Raw genomic sequence first — 19953 nt, forward strand, 5'->3', positions numbered from 1 at the left:
ATTTAAATTGAACACATGCAAAATCTTCAATCATACTTATCATTGTTGACATACATTTGATATATCGTTGTATTATACTCATTCTAAACACCTACTAGCACTTTAAACATACGTCATCCATACAGAAATACATTATGCATGTATGTACTATTTTGCAGACATAACACTTTCACATCCCAGTCGCCTGAGCTTTAGGAGACTCGAACCGCGTACCCCAGGCGTGTGAGGCCAATGTTCTGTCAACCGAGCTATTGAGTAGTCTTAATAAGGAAAGTTTCTTCTGTCAACTGGTGTGTTTCTGGCCTTCTCGGGTCTCTAACCCAGCACACACACACACATATACACATACGCCAAAATTATGAGAAGGATTAAGACAGAGGAGGACTGCTTGAGGCTTCAAGAAGACCTAGACAAGCTGAAGGAATGGTCAAACAAATGGTTGTTAGAGTTTAACCCAAGCAAATGTAATGTAATGAAGATAGGTGTAGGGACCAGGAGGCCAGATACAAGGTATCATCTGGGAGATGAAGTACTTCAAGAGTCAGAGAAAGAAAAAGACTTGGGGGTTGATATCACGCCAGACCTGTCTCCTGCAGCCCATATCAAGATGATAACATCAGCGGCATATGCCAGGCTGGCCAACATAAGAACGACATTCAGAAACTTGTGTAAGGAATCATTCAAAACTTTGTATACCACATATGTCAGACCAATCTTGGAGTATGCAGCCCCAGCATGGAGTCCATATCTAGTCAAGGATAAGACCAAACTGGAAAAGGTTCAAAGGTTTGCCACCAGACTAGTACCCGAGCTGAGAGGTATGAGCTACGAGGAGAGACTACGGAAATTAAACCTCACTTCGCTGGAAGACAGAAGAGTTAGGGGGGACATGATCACCACATTCAAGCTTCTCAAGGGAATTGATAGGGTAGATAAAGACAGGCTATTTAACACAAGGGGAACACGCACTAGGGAACAAGTGGAAACTGAGTGCCCAAATGAGCCACAGAGATATTAGAAAGAACTTTTTTCAGTGTCAGAGTGGTTGACAAATGGAATGAATTAGGAAATGATGTGGTGGAGGCAGACTCCATACACAATTTCAAGTGTAGATATGATAGAGCCCAATAGGCTCAGGAATCTGTACACCTGTTGATTGACGGTTGAGAGGCGGGACCAAAGAGCCAGAGCTCAACCCCTGCAAGCACAATTAGGTGAGTACAGTTAGGTGAGTACCACACACACGGGTGCATGCGCTGAGCATCACTAAGAAGCTCATCACAGTCTCAAGGACTTATTAACATTAAGCTCCATCATCCTGGAGCATCACACAAACCAGATCTGACTCAGATCATCGGATGCTGGGAGCAGAACCCACATGAAAATTGACTGAACACTCTATAGGGCACTGAAAAAATTAATAAACATCATTAAGCTCTGAAAAATTAGCTGGACACACCATAGAGCTCTAAAAATTAGCTTAACACGCCATAGAGCTCTGAAAATTAACTAAAAACCTCATAGAGGTCTGAAAATTAACTGAAAACACCATAGACCTCTGAAAATTAGCTGAACCCTTCATAATAGAGCTCTGAAAATTATCTGAACACACCATAGAGCTCTGAAAATTAGCTGAACACACCATAGAGTTCTGAAAATTACCTGAAAACATTATACAGCTCTAAAAATTAAGTGAACACATCATAGAGTTCTGAAAATTAACTAAACACGCCAAAGAGCTCTGAAAATTAACTGAATACACCATAGAGCTCTGAAAATTAAGTGAACACACCATAGAGCTCTGAAAATTAACTGAATGCACCATAGAGCTCAGACAAATAAAAAAAACTCTCCAGAGCTCTGAAAACTTTACCAATAATGTGAAACTATTCATTCTTTATTCTTTCACTTAAAAACCAACTTTTGAGAGAGCAAAGTTTTTTTTTTGCAACAATGAAAATTGCTATCAACCTAACTGAGTGTCTGTAGCCGGTTGTGTGTTCAATGTGATGTTCAAGATACGAGCAACTAGGAATCAGTTGTATATTCACGATGATGAACAATACGAGCAACTAGGAATCAGTTATGTGTTCAAGATGATGCTAAACAAAAGCAACTAATAACCGGTTGTGTATTCAAGATGGGGCTTAACCATGGAAGCAGCTAATCACCAATTGAGTGTTCAACATGCTGAACATTGACTACGGAGGGGGCGTGGCCGGCTGGAGCAGGCGTTAGCAACACTCGTATATAAGGAGCAGCTGGAGCACGTCCAACCAGCAGTCGACGGAGCAGCAGTTGACGGAGCAGCAGACATCATCAACATGAAACTAGTGAGCACAGCTATTCGTCGTTGTATCCCAACCACTTGGATTGGTTGGTTGAGTTACGGTCTCGCTTCGTGCCGGACTGCTCGTTGATTCTAAATGGTTACAAAGTGTTTGGGTACTGGGTTTTCACCTTGTTGTCATATCCTAGTTCCTTGTCCTCATGTTCCAGTTCCTTCTCCTCATATCCCAGTTCCTCGTCTTCATATCCCAGCACCTTGTCCTCGTATCACTTCAAAGTGCTCTATAGTCCTACTGGCCTGCCTCTTACTCCTCATATTTACCTTAATTATCATATATTAGATAATCACGTAAATTATCAATACCAGTCACACAAGCAGAGAATATGTACTAAAAATCTGATTACAGGAAAATCAATTTATATGTTTTTGTTGTGTCATCCTTGCAGGTGATGCAGTTGTTGGTGGTGAGCCTGGCCGTCATGGTCGGGTTAGTCCAAGCCATGCCCAAGCCTGACCCTCAGTTTGGTGGACTTGGGTCTGGCTTAGGGGGCTTTTTCCCCCTGCTTGAAGGAATTGGACAAGCATTTGGTGGGCTTGGAAGAGGCTTCGGTGGGTATGGAAATGGCTTCGGTGGATTTGGACGCGGATTTGGCCGCGGATTTGGACGCGGATTTGGTCGTGGATTTAGACGCAGATTTGGTGGCTTTGGACCCGGGTTTGGTGGCTTCGGACGCTGAATAGATCACGGATGGTTCTTGGGGGTAGTCCTGACCTTGGCCCTACATGTACCCCAGCCACTCTACGATCGAGGGATTCCTACACGTAATCGTATGCCAAAAGCATGCCAGAACAGTCAACTATGCCAACCATAACACTTTCTGAAGCATCAACAATCTTGTAAATAACAACAACAAGACAATGTTTACTGGAAGGAACGAGAATAAACTAAGGGAGAAAATCCAGTAACTAATCCTTCACCCTTAGTACCTTCAGGGGACGTCACTCTTGAAGACCCAGAGCCTACAGGGATATCAGCCACTACGGACGTCATCCTCCAAGGACGTAACCCACCAGGGACGTCACCCTCCAGGGACGTCACCCTCCAGGGACGTCACCCTCCAAGGATCATCATGTTCCAGGTACGTCACCCTCGGGTCCTGAGAATTGAAATTTCACCGGCAGAAAAGCTAATCTAACTTCATCTGGCCCTCAACACCACTGTTGCACAGGGAATCTTTGATTGTTTAGTATGCAGCACTTGTAAGTAAAACCACATTGAATAATAAAAACTATCCTCCAATGTGGTTGAATAATAAAAAATAATAAATACTACTTGTATACTAAATACAAATATTACTTATAATACTAAATACATTGAATAATAAAAACTATCCTGATATACGGTGTGTTATTTTATATCCTTCGGAAAAGATATTTACAGTGCTAAAAATATATGTGGGTGGTATATAGAGCCGAATAATAGATAGATGCCTAATATACATAGTAAATCGTTTAATAGATAAAACGATAGACAGCAGTCCCTATAGGACAGTGTTAAAATACTCGCCCGGCGCTTCGCGAGCGCTTTAGCCTGGGTTCGTATCCTGGCCGGGGAGGATTGACTGGGCACAAATCCTTAACTGTAGCCCTGTTCGCCCAGCAGTGAATGGTACCTGGTTGTTAAAGGATTTGGCGGGTCGTATTCCATAGAAAAATTAGGATTAAAGACCTGTCCGAAACGCTATGCGTGCTAGTGGCTGTACGAGAATGTTTATATATATATATATATATATATATATATATATATATATATATATATATATATATATATATATATATATATATATATATATATATATATATTATAACAGTCAACACCGACTGCACTTAATACTCTACTCATTCAATATTTATAAAGGATGTGAACTGAAGAGCAATTTGCTAAAATGCATTTATTGTATTTAAAGAATGCAGTTCAGTCGCTAGCTACTGAATTAACAATTAATCACTCCCCAAACATCATGGTGGAGGTGGTAGGGATTGTAACTGCTTGATGGTGGAGGTGCTGAAGCTGTTAAGCTTGCTGTGGTCTATGTTGCTTTCTTGTGAGTGTTCGTCTTCTGGCAGGATCCGTCTCTTGGGAGTTGCTTGGGGTCGGCGAGAGTATGTTCCTTGATCAACCAAAGAAGCCGCCGCCGAAGCCTCTGTAACCTCCGAAACCTCCGCCGAAGCCTCCATAACCTCCATAGCCGCCGTAGCGACCATAGTGTGGGTCAGCAGCGGGGTCAGGGCCAGGCAGGGCGTAGGGGTCAGGCATAGCTCGGGCTGACCCCATCAGGGCGGCCAGGGCCACCACCAACACCACCATCAGCGACAACTGAAATATTAAATAACAAAAACAAATTAATAAATTTGTGGGGTAAAGTTGCTAGAAATGGGTAAGTTTACATTTACTAATTAACTGAGAGCTGTAAAAGTAAACTAGTAGCGAGAAAATAGGATTTCTTCGAAATATTTTTATTTTTGCCATAAATAGTCGTTATTTTGGATTAAGGTCTATCAACTTCTGGAGGGTTAATTAAGTCTACCATAACACCTCATGTACCAACCAACATGTATACTTTAGCTTCCCACATAGTCCAATACAAAGATAAACGTTCAGTGAACATGCATTAAGAAGCGAATATATCACTTGTTGATCATAGAATTTATTTTAATTGTTACTTGGATCTTCCCCCCCCCCTTTCCTGATTAGTTGAAATATTTGTGAAACATAAAAGTTTTGAAAGCAAAACATTGATATTAATTATGAAAATGAAGTCAAATAAGTTTTTTATAAAAATAGGAAAGCATCAAAATAAGAAGCTCAAAGCAATAACAATAAGAAGCACAAAGACAGACAGACTAAATGAAGAAGAAAGCACCAAGATGGAGGTTTTCTCCTCCACCTTATGAAGGAAGTAACCAGAAAGAGAAAGATAAAAGGGAAAAGCTGAAGATTTAGGAACTGAAGACAAAGTAACGGGGGTTCTACGTACGAGTTTCATGATGATAGATGAGGTCAAGATGACTACTTCACGTTGACTGTGATGATCAGACTGGTTGAGGGTCCTTATATATGCCTGCTTAGAGGACCAACACGCCTCGGGCTCCACTCAGGCATGTTGACACTTTGGTAAATCCTGAGGAAATTGGTTTATCATAGCAACTCAGTCGTAGTGAGAACTCTTCTGGTCTATAACGAGTCTTAAAACTCTTATTTTGTGCCTTTATATTATTTTCAATCCACTTTGGTTGGAATTTTAACAAGAATTAAAATATTTTCTATGCAATGAATGTGTTTTAGATTAGTTAATTTTGAGGGTTTGTATTCCTCTTCGGAAGACTCAAGGCCAGGAGTCGTCAAGTATTTCCACCATCACTTAATACACCTGTACATCATCCCTTTGTCATAGCAGCTTTGTTTACATTTATTTAACACTTTACCAGCTTGGAAACTTCACAACTCAAAGTTATTATTGTTATAAACAACCTCGTAGTGCTTCGGAGCTCAAACTATTTCATAAATGAAAAATAAAGCCGCCATGGTCTACACAAGATGTACAGGTTTCGTCAGTGGTTGCGTATATACTTGATGAATCATGACCCAGAACAAGAATTTGTTGTACAAGAAAACGTAAATAGATAATTATAAGAACTAGCTAATGTGATTAGGGAAGGCGGTAATGGTGCTGAATTGGGTGATTCTGAGGGTCAGAAAACACAATCTTCTTTGTCATGAGTCTCCAAGACCTCTTGACATCATAAGTCTCCAAGACCTCTTGACAACATAAGTCTCCAAGACTTCTTGACACCATAATTGTCAAAAGTTTAATCCCAGCAACAAAGAAAATGGTCATATTTAGCTTGAAAATCTTCAATAAAATTTTATTATATTTTGGAGATCATTTCATCATATATGGAATGACATACTCAAACCAGCGCTGCTAACATTGACATTAATTGCTATCTACTACACGTTCAATGTCACATTATTAGGGCAAATATATAGGCTTAAAAGTAATATGATTCAGAGTCAACACCTAATGATCCAAGGAATGTGCTTACCCCATCTACTAGATCTCTACGCTTACCCTATGTACTAGATTTCTACGTTTACATCATCTACTAGACCTCTAGGCTTACCCTATCTACTAGATCACTACCCTTACATCATCTACTAGACCTCTAGGCTTACCCTATCTACTAGGTCTCTACGCTTACAGCATCTACATTTAAACACACTCTTTTCTACCATATGTTAGCTCCCTTCACTCTGGACGCGTACGGTACGCATGTCCAGGACTTCCCGCCACAACCCAGCGGCGCCCAGCGGAACAAGTTTCTCTCCTGGACATCCCACACTTCCAGCCCTGCCTTACGGGGCTGCTAGCCTCATGTGGGGGAGTTCCCTTTGCTCAACGCTTTGATGCGTACATACTAAGCGATACTAACAAACTATACATTATATTGGATTTACAATATCGGCAAACTGAGTTACATTTTGTTAACGTTTATGCTTGTAAGTCTTTACATATTAGCCTAGTGGTAATGTCTGTAAACAAAATATTTTTTCGAGCATGAGTAGTGTTGAATATAAAAATATCCAGGAGTTATAGCAGGTGTTTGGGAAAACCAATAGGTGGGTGTGAGAGTCCAATAGACTTGCGTTTAAATCAGCGTAGAGGCCTAGTAGATGGTGTAAGGCTAGAGGTCTAGTAGATAGGGTAAGCATAAAGGTTTATTAGATGGTGTAAGGGTAGAAGTCTAGTATATGGGGTAAGCACATTCCTTGAATCATTAGGTGTTGACTCTGAATCATGTTGCTTTTATGCCTATATTTGTCCTAATAATGTGACATTGAATGTGTAGTAGATAACAATTTATGTCAATGTTAGCAGCTCTACTTTGAGTATGTCATTCCATATATGATGAAATGATCTCCAAAATATAATACAATTTTACTGAAGATTTTCAAGCTAAATATGACCATTTTCTTTGTTGTTAGGATTAAAGTTTTGACAATTATGGTGTTAAGAGGTCTTGGAGACTTATGTTGCCACGAGGTCTAGGAGACTCATGACAAAAAAGATTGTGTTTTCTGACCCTCAGAATCACCCATTTCAGCACCATTACCGCCTTCCCTAATCACAGTAGTCAGGTCTTATAATTATCTATTTACGTTTTCTCGTACAACAAATTCTTGTTCTGGGTCATGATTCATCAAGTATTTACGCAACCACTGACGAAACCTGTACATCTTGTGTAGACCATGGCGGCTTTATTTTTTATTTATTAAATAGTTTGAGCTCCGAAGCACTACGAGGTTGTTTATAACAATAATAACTTTGGGTTGTGAAGTTTCCAAGCTGGTAAAGTGTTAAATAAAAGTAAACAAAGCTGCTATGACAAAGGGATGATGTACAGGTGTATTAAGTGATGGCGGAAATACTTGACGACTCCTGGCCTTGAGTCTTCCGAAGAGGAATACAAACCCTCAAAACTAACTAATCTAAAACATATTCATTGCATAGAAAATATTTGAATTCTAGTTGAAATTCCAACCAAAATTGATTGAAAATAATATAAATACACAAAATAATAGTTTTAAGACCCGTTATAGATCAGAAGAGTTCTCACTACGACTGAGTTGCTATGATAAACCAGTTTCCTCAGGATTTACCAAAGTGTCAACATGCCTGGTGGAGCCCGAGGCGTGTTGGTCCTCTAAGGAGGCATATATAAGGACCCTCAACCAGTCTGATCATCACAGTCAACGTGAAGTAGTCATCTTGACCTCATCTATCATCATGAAACTCGTACGTAGAACCCCTGTTACTTTGTCTTCAGTTCCTAAATCTTCAGATTTTGTCTTTTATCTTTCTCTTGCTGGTTACTTCCTTCATAAGGTGGAGGAGAAAACCTCCATCTTGCTGGTTACTTCCTTCATAAGGTGGAGGAGAAAACCTCCATCTTGGTGCTTTCTTCTTCATTTAGTCTGTCTGTCTTTGTGCTTCTTATTGTTATTGCTTTGAACTTCTTTATTTTGATGCTTTCCTAGTTTTATAAAAAACTTATTTGACTTAATTTTAATAATTATTATCAATGTTTTGCATTCAATACCTTTCTGTTTCACAAATATTTCAACTAATCAGGAAGGGGGGTAGGGGGGGGGAGATGCAAGTAACAATTAAAATAAATTCTATGATCAACACAGGATATATTCGCTTCTTAATGCATGTTAGATATGGTAGAATGCATATGGTAGATTTAATTAACCCTCCAAAAGTTAATGCCAAATAAAGACTTTTTAAGGCAAAAATAATAATACTTTGAAGAAATCTTCTTTTCTCGCTACTAGCTTATTTTTACAGCTGTTAGTTATTTAGTAAATGCAATCTTATCCATTGCTAGCAACTTTACCACACAAAATTTTTTCTTGACCAAACCACTCACTAGAAAGTGAAGGGACGATGACGTTTCGGTCCGTCCTGGACTATTCTCAAGTGGATTGTGTCCATTCTCACAATCGACTTGAGAATAGTCCAGGACGGACCGAAACGTCGTCGTCCCTTCACTTTCTAGTGTGTGGTCTGGTCAACATCTTTCAGCCACGTTATTGTGACTCCTCGTCTACAAATTTATTAATTTGTTTTGTTATTCAATATTTCAGTTGTCGCTGATGATGGTGGTGGTGGTGGCCCTGGCCACCCTGATGGGGTCAGCCCGAGCTATGCCTGACCCCTACGCCCTGCCTGGCCCTGACCCCCACTATGGTCGCTACGGAGGCTATGGAGGTTATGGAGGCTTCGGCGGAGGTTTCGGAGGTTACAGAGGCTTCGGCGGCGGCTTCTTTGGTTGATCAAGGAACATACTCTCGCCGACCTCAAGCTGCTCCCAAGAGACGGATCCTGCCAGAAGACGAACACTCACAAGAAAGCAACGTAGACCACAGCAAGCTTAACAGCTTCAGCACCTCCACCAGCAAGCATTTACAATCCCCACCACCTCCACCATGATGTTTGGGGAGTGATTAATTGTTAATTCAGTAGCTAGCGACTGAACTGCATTCTTTAAATACAATAAATGCATGTTAACAAATTGCTCTTCAATTCACATCCTTTAAAAATATTGAATGAGTAGAGTATTAAGTGCAGTCGGTGTTGACTGTTATAATATATATATATATATATATATATATATATATATATATATATATATATATATATATATATATATAATATATATATATATATATATATATATATATATATATATATATATATAATATACTACTTATGTGTCTCCACTCGATCATCCGGACTATATAGGAAGGACACCCAGCCGGATTATCACATTTTTCGGATAATGATACTTTTTCACCTACGAGTCCAAAAGCGACCATTTCCAACTATTTTTATACTACAAACAACATAATTTGAACTGCCTTGCCACATATAATTATTAAATATTCAACTAGAAACCTCAACTTACCTTGTTGGTGTTCGTCTTCTTGACTGATGCCAGTACATATCTTGATGTTAAGAATTCTTAACAATTTACGTAACTTATACTAACACAACACTAAAATTAACACTTAAAGTTACTGTACAGTTCATTAAGCAAAGTTAGTTTTGCCTGCCAGCTGCTGAAGCCTCACTGGTTGAGGGCATTTGGGTTGCCTGTGAAGCCTCACTTGTTGAAGGCATTTGAGCTGCCTGTGACGCCTCACTGGTTGAACAACACGTAACTTGTCTTTAATAATTGCTAGGACAACCTTCTTCCTCGTAGCACCTCCAGAACGATTGATGCTGCTACCAGACATAGTCTTGGCCAAAAATTTTCAAAGTTACTATGAAATTAAACAAGTTATTTAACAAAATATTTCACTAATGGCGCAGCACTGTGGTATAACACGAGGGACGGACGCACATGGGTTGACCAGTGTTGGACGGGTCCGCCAGGAGGAAAAAAACTCACAATATTTTTGAAGGAAACTTCAGCCTGTGCACATTGCTTTTAGGAAACTTATTTATTTGTTATTACATAATTACTAGTACTTATTTCATTTGTTTTTGGGTATGATTAATTGTTCTAAAATTAATGGTAATTCCTGTACCCAGGTGGTCCCTCTCGACATTCCCCTACACCCCCTCCTCCACCATGCATCTAGAGTCATAGACGGGATTAATACGGTATGGCCGAATTTTCATCCGGTCAAACCAACTTTTATCCGGTCCCTGTGGCCATTTTGGCCGGATATTGTGATAACTTTATCCGATCACGATTTTGGCCGTATAAGGGCGTTTTCCGGATGTTTGAATCCCGGATAATCGCGGGGTTACATTATATATATATATATATATATATATGTATATATATATATATATATATATATATATATATATATATATATATATATATATATATATATATATATATATATATATATATATATATATATACACACAGTAATATCAAGACCTGAAACAACATATCTTCAGACTTGGCAGTGGCCGACCTCAATAACGAATCCATCAAGTTTAGCCAGACTGTGTAAGCAGACTTGATTTTGTATCTTTCTGATGGCAATTATTTTAATTACGTGAGTAAAGCTTTTTACAGCAATTTCCGGCCATCAGGCTATGCTCATCCCATCAAGCGACCGGGTGGGGGGGGGGGTAGAAATAGCCTAAGCTAACCCTTTGAGATGTATTTTTTTTTCTTGTCTCAATAAACTTACTGGAACTTGAACTTGAACCACCCCTTAAGACGCATTCATCAATTTTGTCATGCTGTTCATTCAAAATGTGAATTTTCTCAAATAGAAATTAATATTATAAATTAGCATTTTGTGCAGATTAAGGCGTAGGTTTGGTTAGCTTAGGTGATGCAATGTGCTCCAAGATCTCTCTCTCAAATTCCATTCGCTTGATGCTCATCTGGACAAATTCAAGAACAAGGGAGCGTGCTCGCAGCACCAAGGCGAACGCTTCCACTGGGATATATTGGACTGAAAACCGCTATGAAGGGCAGTATACCGATAACATGTTAAGAGACTACATTTCAGGGCTGAATCGTGAAGGTGATTTACAGTATAATCTGTAAATCACGAAAAAGTACTTCTAAATTTTGTGTGACATATTTTTAGAACATTAAAATAAATACATGTAAATTTTGATTCATGTTATTTTCAGATTTTGTGTGAACGAAACGATGAAAATTCGCCCGTTTTCTCATTGGAAACAGGTAAATTAAAAAAAATCACTGTTCTGGTCACAAAGGTAAAGTTTGAGGGGGGAATAATAACCAATTTCTATATTTTATATGTTATCATATTCAGCACTAACTGCACTTAATACAGTACACTATTAATATTTCTTAAGGACGTAAACTGAAGCATAGTTTCTTAAAGTGCATTTATTTTGTTTATAGAATTCAGTTATTGGTCGCTAACTATTGAATTATCAATTAGTCACTCCCCAACAATCATGGTGGAGGTGGTGGGGATTGTAAATGCTTGATGGTGGAGGTGCTGAAGTGGTTAAGCTTGCTGTGGTCTACGTTGCTTTCTTGTGAGTCTTCTGGCAGGACCCGTCTCTTGGGAGGAGCTTGGAGTCGGTGAGAGTAGGTTCCTTGATTAACCATAGAAACGACCGTAGCCTCTATAGCCGCCGTAACCGAACCGGCGACGGAAGTGTGGGTCAGCCTCAGCGTAGGGGTCAGGGCCAGCCAGGGCATAGGGGTCAGGCATAGCTCGGGCTGACCCCATCAGGGCGGCCAGGGCCACCACCAACACCAACATCAGCGACAACTGCAATGAAAATTAAATAACAAAATAAGTTATTTATTTAGGCTGTGAAGAAGCTAATAATTTGTTGGTGCATTTAGTAAACAATTGACAGCTGTTACGGAAATTTAGTAACGAGAAATTCAAGTTGTTTGCTTCATAAGCATTTTTATTATTGTCAGAAATTTTCATGATGTGGGTTTATTGATGTGTTTATCGTCTATCAACCGCGGGATGGTTGCTGGGTCCACCATATTACTGACCAACCAGCAAGTACACTTCAGTACTGAACATGGCCCAAGGACAAAAGTCCCTCTTCAGGACTAAAGCCACTTTTCAGTACATTTACTCCACGGATTGAGATGCACTTTCTGGTAGAATATATTATTGTTTACTTGGGCAATGTAATGATTTACGAAACAATATGTTTGCTTGTAAAATATAGATATTAATATAAGCAAGTCAAACAAATTTGGATTACACAAGAAAAATAAGAAAGCATCAAGATATAGATTTTCTTATGATATTATTGAATAAGACAACATCATGTTGGAAATTTTCACAAAAATCTCTTTATCAAGAAAGGAACAAGAGAGACGTGAACGGGACTCCAAGCTGAAGGTTCTGAAGACAATGTCTGGAGTTCTACTTACGAATTTCATGTTGATAGATAAAATCGAGGGGGTGACTGCTTCACGTTGACTGAGTTGACCTGACTGGATGCGGTCTTTATATAATCCCGTCAAGAGGACTAGCCAGCCTCGGGCACCATCTCCTCGGCATGTATTTGGTCAAACTTGAAGAAACCAGTTTCAGCTGCTCCGTATTAGTCAGGATTCTTCTGCTTCAGAACTGGTCTTAAAGCGGATATTTTGGGTTTTTATTTTATTTGAATTCATTTATGTTTAAATTTTAACAACAGTTCCGACATTTTATTTGCAATGACTCTTTTAGATTAGTTAGTTTTATATGTGTATTCGTGTTGGAGAGGTCAAGAATTTGTTGCACAGATGAATGAAAATTAATAATTCTGAGAAACACCAGATATATTTTGAATGATAAGTGCTATAGTTGGGTGAATCAGAGAATATATATAAAAAAACACAATATATTTATCTTGAATCTCCTAAAATCATCCGACAACTGAAGTATAAAAACAGTAATCCCAGCAACAAAGAAAATAGTGATGTGTAACCAGCATGTCTTCAGTAAAATTACATAATATTTCGAAAACGCTTTGAAAAATTTCTGACACTAGTTAAAAGTTGAACTTATTATGTAAGTCCCAACATAGGATACAACACTCTATGACTTTAATAGATTAAAAGTAATTTGTTCTGTGGGTCAAAACATTATGAACCATATCCAACGCACTGTGGTCTGTGTACAACCTTGGAATGTCCGTTCAATGCTCGCTGCGGAGACCCATCCAACTCCAGCCCTGCCTTAGGCTATGCTTATCCAAACCGGTTAAGCTGTCCTCCGCCCCTTCTCTCAAGTTGCGTCACAACACATGATGCTTGTCTGATGCATATTCTTTCAGTGCCTTTAATAAAACTCACAATTGTCAGCCATAACAACTCCCTTAAACCATCAGGAACATTACTTCTTAATCTTCGTCTTCAACCTGATTCAGTCTTCGTCAGTCCATTTCTGGTTTCTTCTATCTAGCTCAGACTAATTCAAACCTTTTCAGTGGTCTTTAACCAATTACAGATTTATTCAGTCCTTTCCAGTCTTGTTCAGCCTTTTCTGTCTTTTTCAATCCATCCCCGCTGTCTTTTGCACATCATGATTTGGAAAATCATGATGTACATTGATTTGATTTGGGAAAGACATGTGCGAAAATATCAAAATACTGTATGTAAATTAGTTATCGTCACCAAACAAAATATTGACTGGACTTATAATTACTTAAATAACTACTTAAATTACGATGACTTTCCCAGCGTGTGGCTCAGTGGGTATCAATGCAGGTTTTTCAGGATATCAGTCGACGTTCAGGACAGGATCCAGAGGACAGTGTCTCCAGCGCCGGTATAAAAGGGACTGAAGCTCGTCCTGTTGTCCAGTCAACGTCAGCCAGGCATTTCCAACTATATTTCAATCATCAAATATGAAAGTTGTGAGTACAGCCTTCAGCAGTGTCTTAAAATCATGATACTCTGATATGTTATTCATATTTATTATACGCTGGGTTTATTTTTTATCTTGTATCCTTTTTCAGTCTTTCGTGTTAAAATTTATGTTTGTCTATTGTATTTGACTTCAATTTGTATCTGTTTTTGCTCCGATCACTACAATTTGTCTTTAGTTGTTATCCACCTATTATATATGTCAACTGTTCAATAAACATGAGCATAAAGGAGACTGCAGAAAGCCTATTGGCTCTTGCAAAGTTATTTATCTTGCTATTTAAACTCAAATAAACTCATTCATGTACATGTATAAGTAGGTTAGACGTGGGTATGAAGGAGTCTGAAACAATCAAGCGATTCTACGCCAATTACGTTTGCCGACAATTTGCACTAAAAATTTTGTTTCTGAATATAAGCTCATTTCATTTGTGTCCATAGTGTCGTGTTAAAATTTTTATTGATATATTTAACGTCGTATAAATATCTCCCGTGTTGGTTTTTGGGTTTGGTGTTAGGCGTAATGCGCTTCAACTATTGGAACGTTATTAAGGCAACACAATTGTGAATTGAATCCCAGTACCCTTTGTATCATATTCGAACATTTGTAAACCGATCTTTTAGCTTAAGATCTCTACTAATAATAATTAAATATCTCATTTACTCGCTTCACTATTTTCATAACCAGGAGGTAATTTGTATGTCTTGAACATTACAGTTACCGCTGATGTTGGTGGTGGTGGTGGCCCTGGTCACCCTGATGGGGTCAGCCCGAGCCATGCCTGACCCCTACGCCCTGGCCGACCCTGACCCCGCTGCTGAACCACAGTTTGGATTCGGACGTGGCTTTGGTGGTGGATTTGGCCGTGGCTTTGGCGGGTTTGGCCGCGGCTTCGGTGGATTTGGCCGCGGTTTCGGTGGATTTGGCCGCGGCTTCGGTGGATTTGGTCGCGGCTTTGGCGGATTTGGCCGCGGCTTCGGTGGATTTGGCCGAGGTGGTTTCTTTGGATAATCAAATTTTTTGCTCCTCGATAACACACAAAGAAAACGATAACGCACAAAGACAAAAGAATGTGTTGAAAGACACTAGCAAAGCAGCGAAGCCTCGTACCTTAGAAACCATCAAGTGTAAACTCGATATCGTATTGTCACAAGCAAGTGGGAGACTTATCCTAGTGGGCTGAGTGTATATACACCACTGGAACTGGTCAAACACATCACCCACATCAACAGATTCATCTTAAACCTCCAGCAACTTAATCCACCAACAACCTAATCCACCAACAACTTAAATCTAAAGTAACTTAAGTATCAAGCAACATATACCTCAAGCAACTTTAATCTTCAGCAACTGTGATCTCAAAGTATTTACATCTGAAGCAAGTTTAACAGCAAGTAGGTTATACTTCAAGCACATTAAACCTTAAGTAATTTTAACCTCAACAAACCTATACCTCAAGCAACTTGAACCTTCATCAGCTTAAATCTCAGGTAACTTAAATCTACAACAACTTAATTTTCTAATTATAATCACCAATAAACTTCAGTTATACATAAGACATTAATTAGGCTCGATGAATCTCATCAAACAATTGTGTTCCGACGATTGTTCAGCTGTGTTCACTTGAATGTGTAATGTGTTCAGTTGAGTGTTTAGTTGATTGTTCAGTTTCATACAGTTGATTGTTTAACTGTGTTCAGTTTAATTGTTCAGAAGGGAGAAAATGTGAACTATATACAACAAAAAATAAATGCGTTGAAATGAATTGTATGTTGTTTAAAGCCTATTGCATTATATATGATAAGGAAGGAAAGAAACTATCAGGAGAAAGCCCCAAGGGATCACGATATATATGATAAACAAAACATGTTTTGTTTATCATGATACAAGCTCCTATGCCTTGTCGTTTACAATAAACTGGAGTTCCTATCTATACGCTTTAGTTCACTTATTCTGCATCCCATATACATCCTGTGGGCGGTAGTGGAGAGGGTTACAGAGGCACATAATGAGCTCAGGTTCTGAACCCCAAAATTCATTTAGCTATGCAAATTACAGTCTTCATAAGCTACATTGGTACATCTTCAATGGGATCGAACCCAACCACAAGTACTAAAATATTTGGTAGTGTCTTCCACCTGTACAGGTCAGGAGCTGCTTCTGACATTACTGTCCTGGAGCATAAAGCTGTCAACATGAGCACAAAGGATGAGGAGGTGTTGCCCGCCAAGCCTCATAAGCAGACAAAGACAGCTTCACCTGTTGCTGGGCCGTGAAGCGGTTTCTTCAGGACTCATCAAACGCGCATATGTGGGAGATCGGGGTAGGCAGGTGGGGAAGGGGAAGTATTGGAGAGGGGGAGGAAAGACGTGGGGGAAACAGGCTGGTGAGGAAGGGGGGAAGCAATGAGGAAAGGGGGAGGAGATTATGCAAGGCCTGCAAATGTTTCCTTACAGACTAAGTGTCCTGTATATATCAAAGAAATATCGATCCTACAGGTCAGGTCCAACAGGTCATGTCGTACAGGGTCAGGTTCTACAGATAAGGGCATGCAGGTAAGGGCCTACATGACAGATAATACTGGCCAGGTAATCAAGAAACATTATCTGGTCCATAACCTCATGAGAGGTTAGGCGGGTTGCTGGGGTTCGTACGGTTTCCGCTTCAGCAAAAACAGTTGCATTTTTTTCAGAAGCAAATCGAGTAGCCAGGTGAATGGAAGAGGGAATCAGCCCTCGTTAACCCCTCTCCCAATAATTCATCAATATCATTCAGCATCTTAACTCCTCGTTTCAACGACCTTAAGTACAAGCTTCTCAGGTAATATACCTGGTGTATATTACCTAAGAAGTAAACTACACCTGGTGTTATTGCCTGAGAAGTATATATGTATAGGAGCAACACATTCTTCCAACTGACCTTGATTTAAGAAATATGTAACCAAAAAAACTAGGTTTTCCCCCTAGCTGGTGAGCAGCCATAAACCAGTTTTTCAGGTTGCGAATTGACGTAGAAGCGACGATAGGGCCGGGAGGCGACCTGTCCCTTCTTTAGTCATGGAGAGGGAGTGGGTGATGGAGAGGGAGTGGGTGATGGAGAGGGAGTGGGTGATGGGGAGGGAGTGGGTGATGGGGAGGGTGTGGGTAATGGAGAAGGAACCGGCGTTACCCACTGGGCCGGTTCCAGACTATTTTACGCAATAGGCAAGGTCACCTATTTGCAAAAAAATAAAAATAAAAAAATTGCTAATTTCGATTTTCAAAAACCGATGTTTTATAGAAAAATAAAAATCACAAATTTGAAACTCTTAAATTTAGATTAAATTGGAAGAATAAGTAATACATCAATCCGCATTATCTTTCTCAAAAGAAAATACTTTGAACTAAATATTGCTTAATTCTAAAAAAGGGTTTTCAGAACTAAAAATACTCGATAGAATGGCCACCTCCGCCAAGGCCAATACAATCCTCACCGCCACACCCTTTTCTACCCTTATTTAAATCATTCGTGAGGCATCGGCACGCTTACGATAATAGATTTTATTGGTGCCTTAAATACTTTGTATAAAACAGTGACTTCGCAAGGATCAGTACCGCGTCTCCCTCAAGTCTGCGCCATAGGCTGCTGGTGCCTAGTTACGCTGACGGAGGGACCATTGGCCTTCGTTACACACCAACTTTCCTACCTTGAACAACAAATACATAAACACTGATGACTGATAAATTATGACCAATTGCTGGACTGACTTAACTCCTAAACACATTTTGAGAGCTTTGAGACGATCCCAATAATTTAGATGTTTTATCATGCCTATGCGTGCCGTATATGTTATCTGCATTTAAACATTATTTTTAGTAAACAGACCAATAAAGTTTCGTGGATGTCAGTGAATCAACTGCAGATTCCAATCAACAAATTTAAGGATTACGAATTATATTTAGATCAACTAAGAAAAAAAAACAGATGAACACAACGAGAATTTCTTCATCGCGAGTTGATATTGTTGGACCATTGTGATGTCCCCTTAGCCAGACGTTAGTTGCTCGCTATATACGTATGTACACACAGATTACATCTGCCAGGCGAGTTCTCCAAGGCCACCATGACTTATTTACAAGAATAAAATATATTGTCCATTATTGCAGCCCCGGTGTTGGCCCCGGCCTTGACCCCAACACTGACGCTGACCGTGGCTCTGGCCTAGACTCCTGGCCATGACCCTAGACGTGACGTCGACCTTGACCCAGACCCCCCACTGGGACTATGGTCGCCTGTTTCTATGGCTGTGTTGAGTACTCATCTGGTGCTCTGTTGAGTTTCCAGTGTGGCCTAGTTATCAGGGGGGGGGGCAAGTCTTTTGAAGCAGCATCCTGGTTCTGACACCTTGACAAGTCTCTAATTTGAAGTTTTTTTTGTCTTAGGCTCACGCATGGCTTCAGCCACGAGCATGTAACACTCAAGATGCTAAATTCCGGCGAATGTCCACAGCAGATTAAAAAAATTAGCTAAAGTTTCTGTTTGAAGGCAGGAAGCCTAATGAACATGAGAGTATGTGTGTGTGTGTGTGTGTGAATCTCTCTCTCTCTCTCTTGTACAGATAAAAATTAACATAAATGAGTCTCCCTCACTTCCAAGCTCAAGGTGAGTTCCACTGCTGTCACCACGACGGCATTTCCGACAGGAAAGGATAGTAAATATATTAATAAAACCCCATCTTTCTCTTAAGGCACTCACTATTAAAAAGGGGGTGGGGTTATTAGTCCAGCATTGGTTGGGAGCTACAAGCTTCCCTCAATTGTTGTTTCTCTCGAGGGGAAGCTGTTGTAGGTCCCAATCAATAGTGGTTTACATTTCATGGGTAATCACCTAGATGGGAATGCAGTGTCAAGCTAGGCTCCTAATTCCGCCTTTCAAACGTTCATATATCAATGCAATGACTCATTTTTCATGCGTTTACCATATACACATTAAACATTTTGAGTCGAACTAGCTAGCCTCGTATAAGCCGCTGATGATATCCTTTTGATGTGGGCTTCGGGAGACAAGTTTGGTGTGATATTTTTAACTTTACGTGATTCTTGAAGGATTTCATCTCCCAGTTAGTACCTTGTGTTCGGTTTTCTGCTTCCTGTACCCGCTTTAATTACTTTACGCTTACTTGAATTAAACTCTAGGAACCATTTATTGGATCTTTCCTTCAGTTTGTTCTGGTCATTTTGTAGTTTCCTCTTATCTTCCTCTGTCATAAACCTTCTCATAATTTTTGCATCATCAATAATCATCGAGAGGAATTAGTCTCTATCATCTTGAAGATCGTTTACGTATGTCAGAAACAGGATAAGTTCGAATACAAGACCTTGTGGTTCGTCTCTCCAGTCTGTGAGCTCCTCCCTCACAGTAACTCGTTATTGTTGTTGTTGTTTTAGATTTAGCTACTATTCAGTACGAAATGTTCATGTAGCACCGGCTATAGTGAGCCCGTAAACAGTAACTCTTTATTTTATGTTGCTTAGGTACTCTTTTGTCGACTGGAGCACCTAACCTGTTATTCCCGCCTGCCTCTCCAGCTAGCACTAACCTCACGCTCATTCGGTAGTTACCCTCTTCAGTTCCCTCCTCCCTAACCCCCATCCCTTCACCCCCTTCCCCCCCATGCTCAGCGTTCCTCACCCTCTCGCACAATGTCTCACAACCTTCC

The 19953-nt window shown here is 39.8% G+C and overlaps 3 long non-coding RNA genes and 1 other non-coding gene across 4 annotated transcripts; 2 read left to right on the top strand and 2 right to left on the bottom strand.

Moving 5' to 3' along the window:
* The first annotated feature begins 475 nt into the window (after positions 1-475).
* On the top strand, positions 476-3689 carry LOC123770764 (uncharacterized). Its single transcript, XR_011223070.1, has 2 exons — positions 476-2333; positions 2737-3689. It is a non-coding gene; the product is annotated as an uncharacterized protein (transcript).
* A 538-nt stretch (positions 3690-4227) lies between these two features.
* On the bottom strand, positions 4228-5466 carry LOC123770767 (uncharacterized). The gene is made up of 2 exons (XR_006774402.2): positions 5329-5466; positions 4228-4667 (listed from the first exon to the last, which is right to left on the bottom strand). It is a non-coding gene; the product is annotated as an uncharacterized lncRNA (long non-coding RNA).
* Positions 5467-8002: 2536 nt separating this feature from the next.
* Positions 8003-9430, top strand: LOC123770768 (uncharacterized). The gene is made up of 2 exons (XR_006774403.2): positions 8003-8148; positions 9003-9430. It is a non-coding gene; the product is annotated as an uncharacterized lncRNA (long non-coding RNA).
* A 2212-nt stretch (positions 9431-11642) lies between these two features.
* LOC123770771 (uncharacterized) lies at positions 11643-14238 on the bottom strand. The gene is made up of 2 exons (XR_006774406.2): positions 12773-14238; positions 11643-12143 (listed from the first exon to the last, which is right to left on the bottom strand). It is a non-coding gene; the product is annotated as an uncharacterized lncRNA (long non-coding RNA).
* Positions 14239-19953: the final 5715 nt, after the last annotated feature.

Source organism: Procambarus clarkii, chromosome 56, assembly GCF_040958095.1.
Source record: "Procambarus clarkii isolate CNS0578487 chromosome 56, FALCON_Pclarkii_2.0, whole genome shotgun sequence".
NCBI classification, from domain to species: Eukaryota; Metazoa; Arthropoda; class Malacostraca; order Decapoda; family Cambaridae; genus Procambarus; species Procambarus clarkii.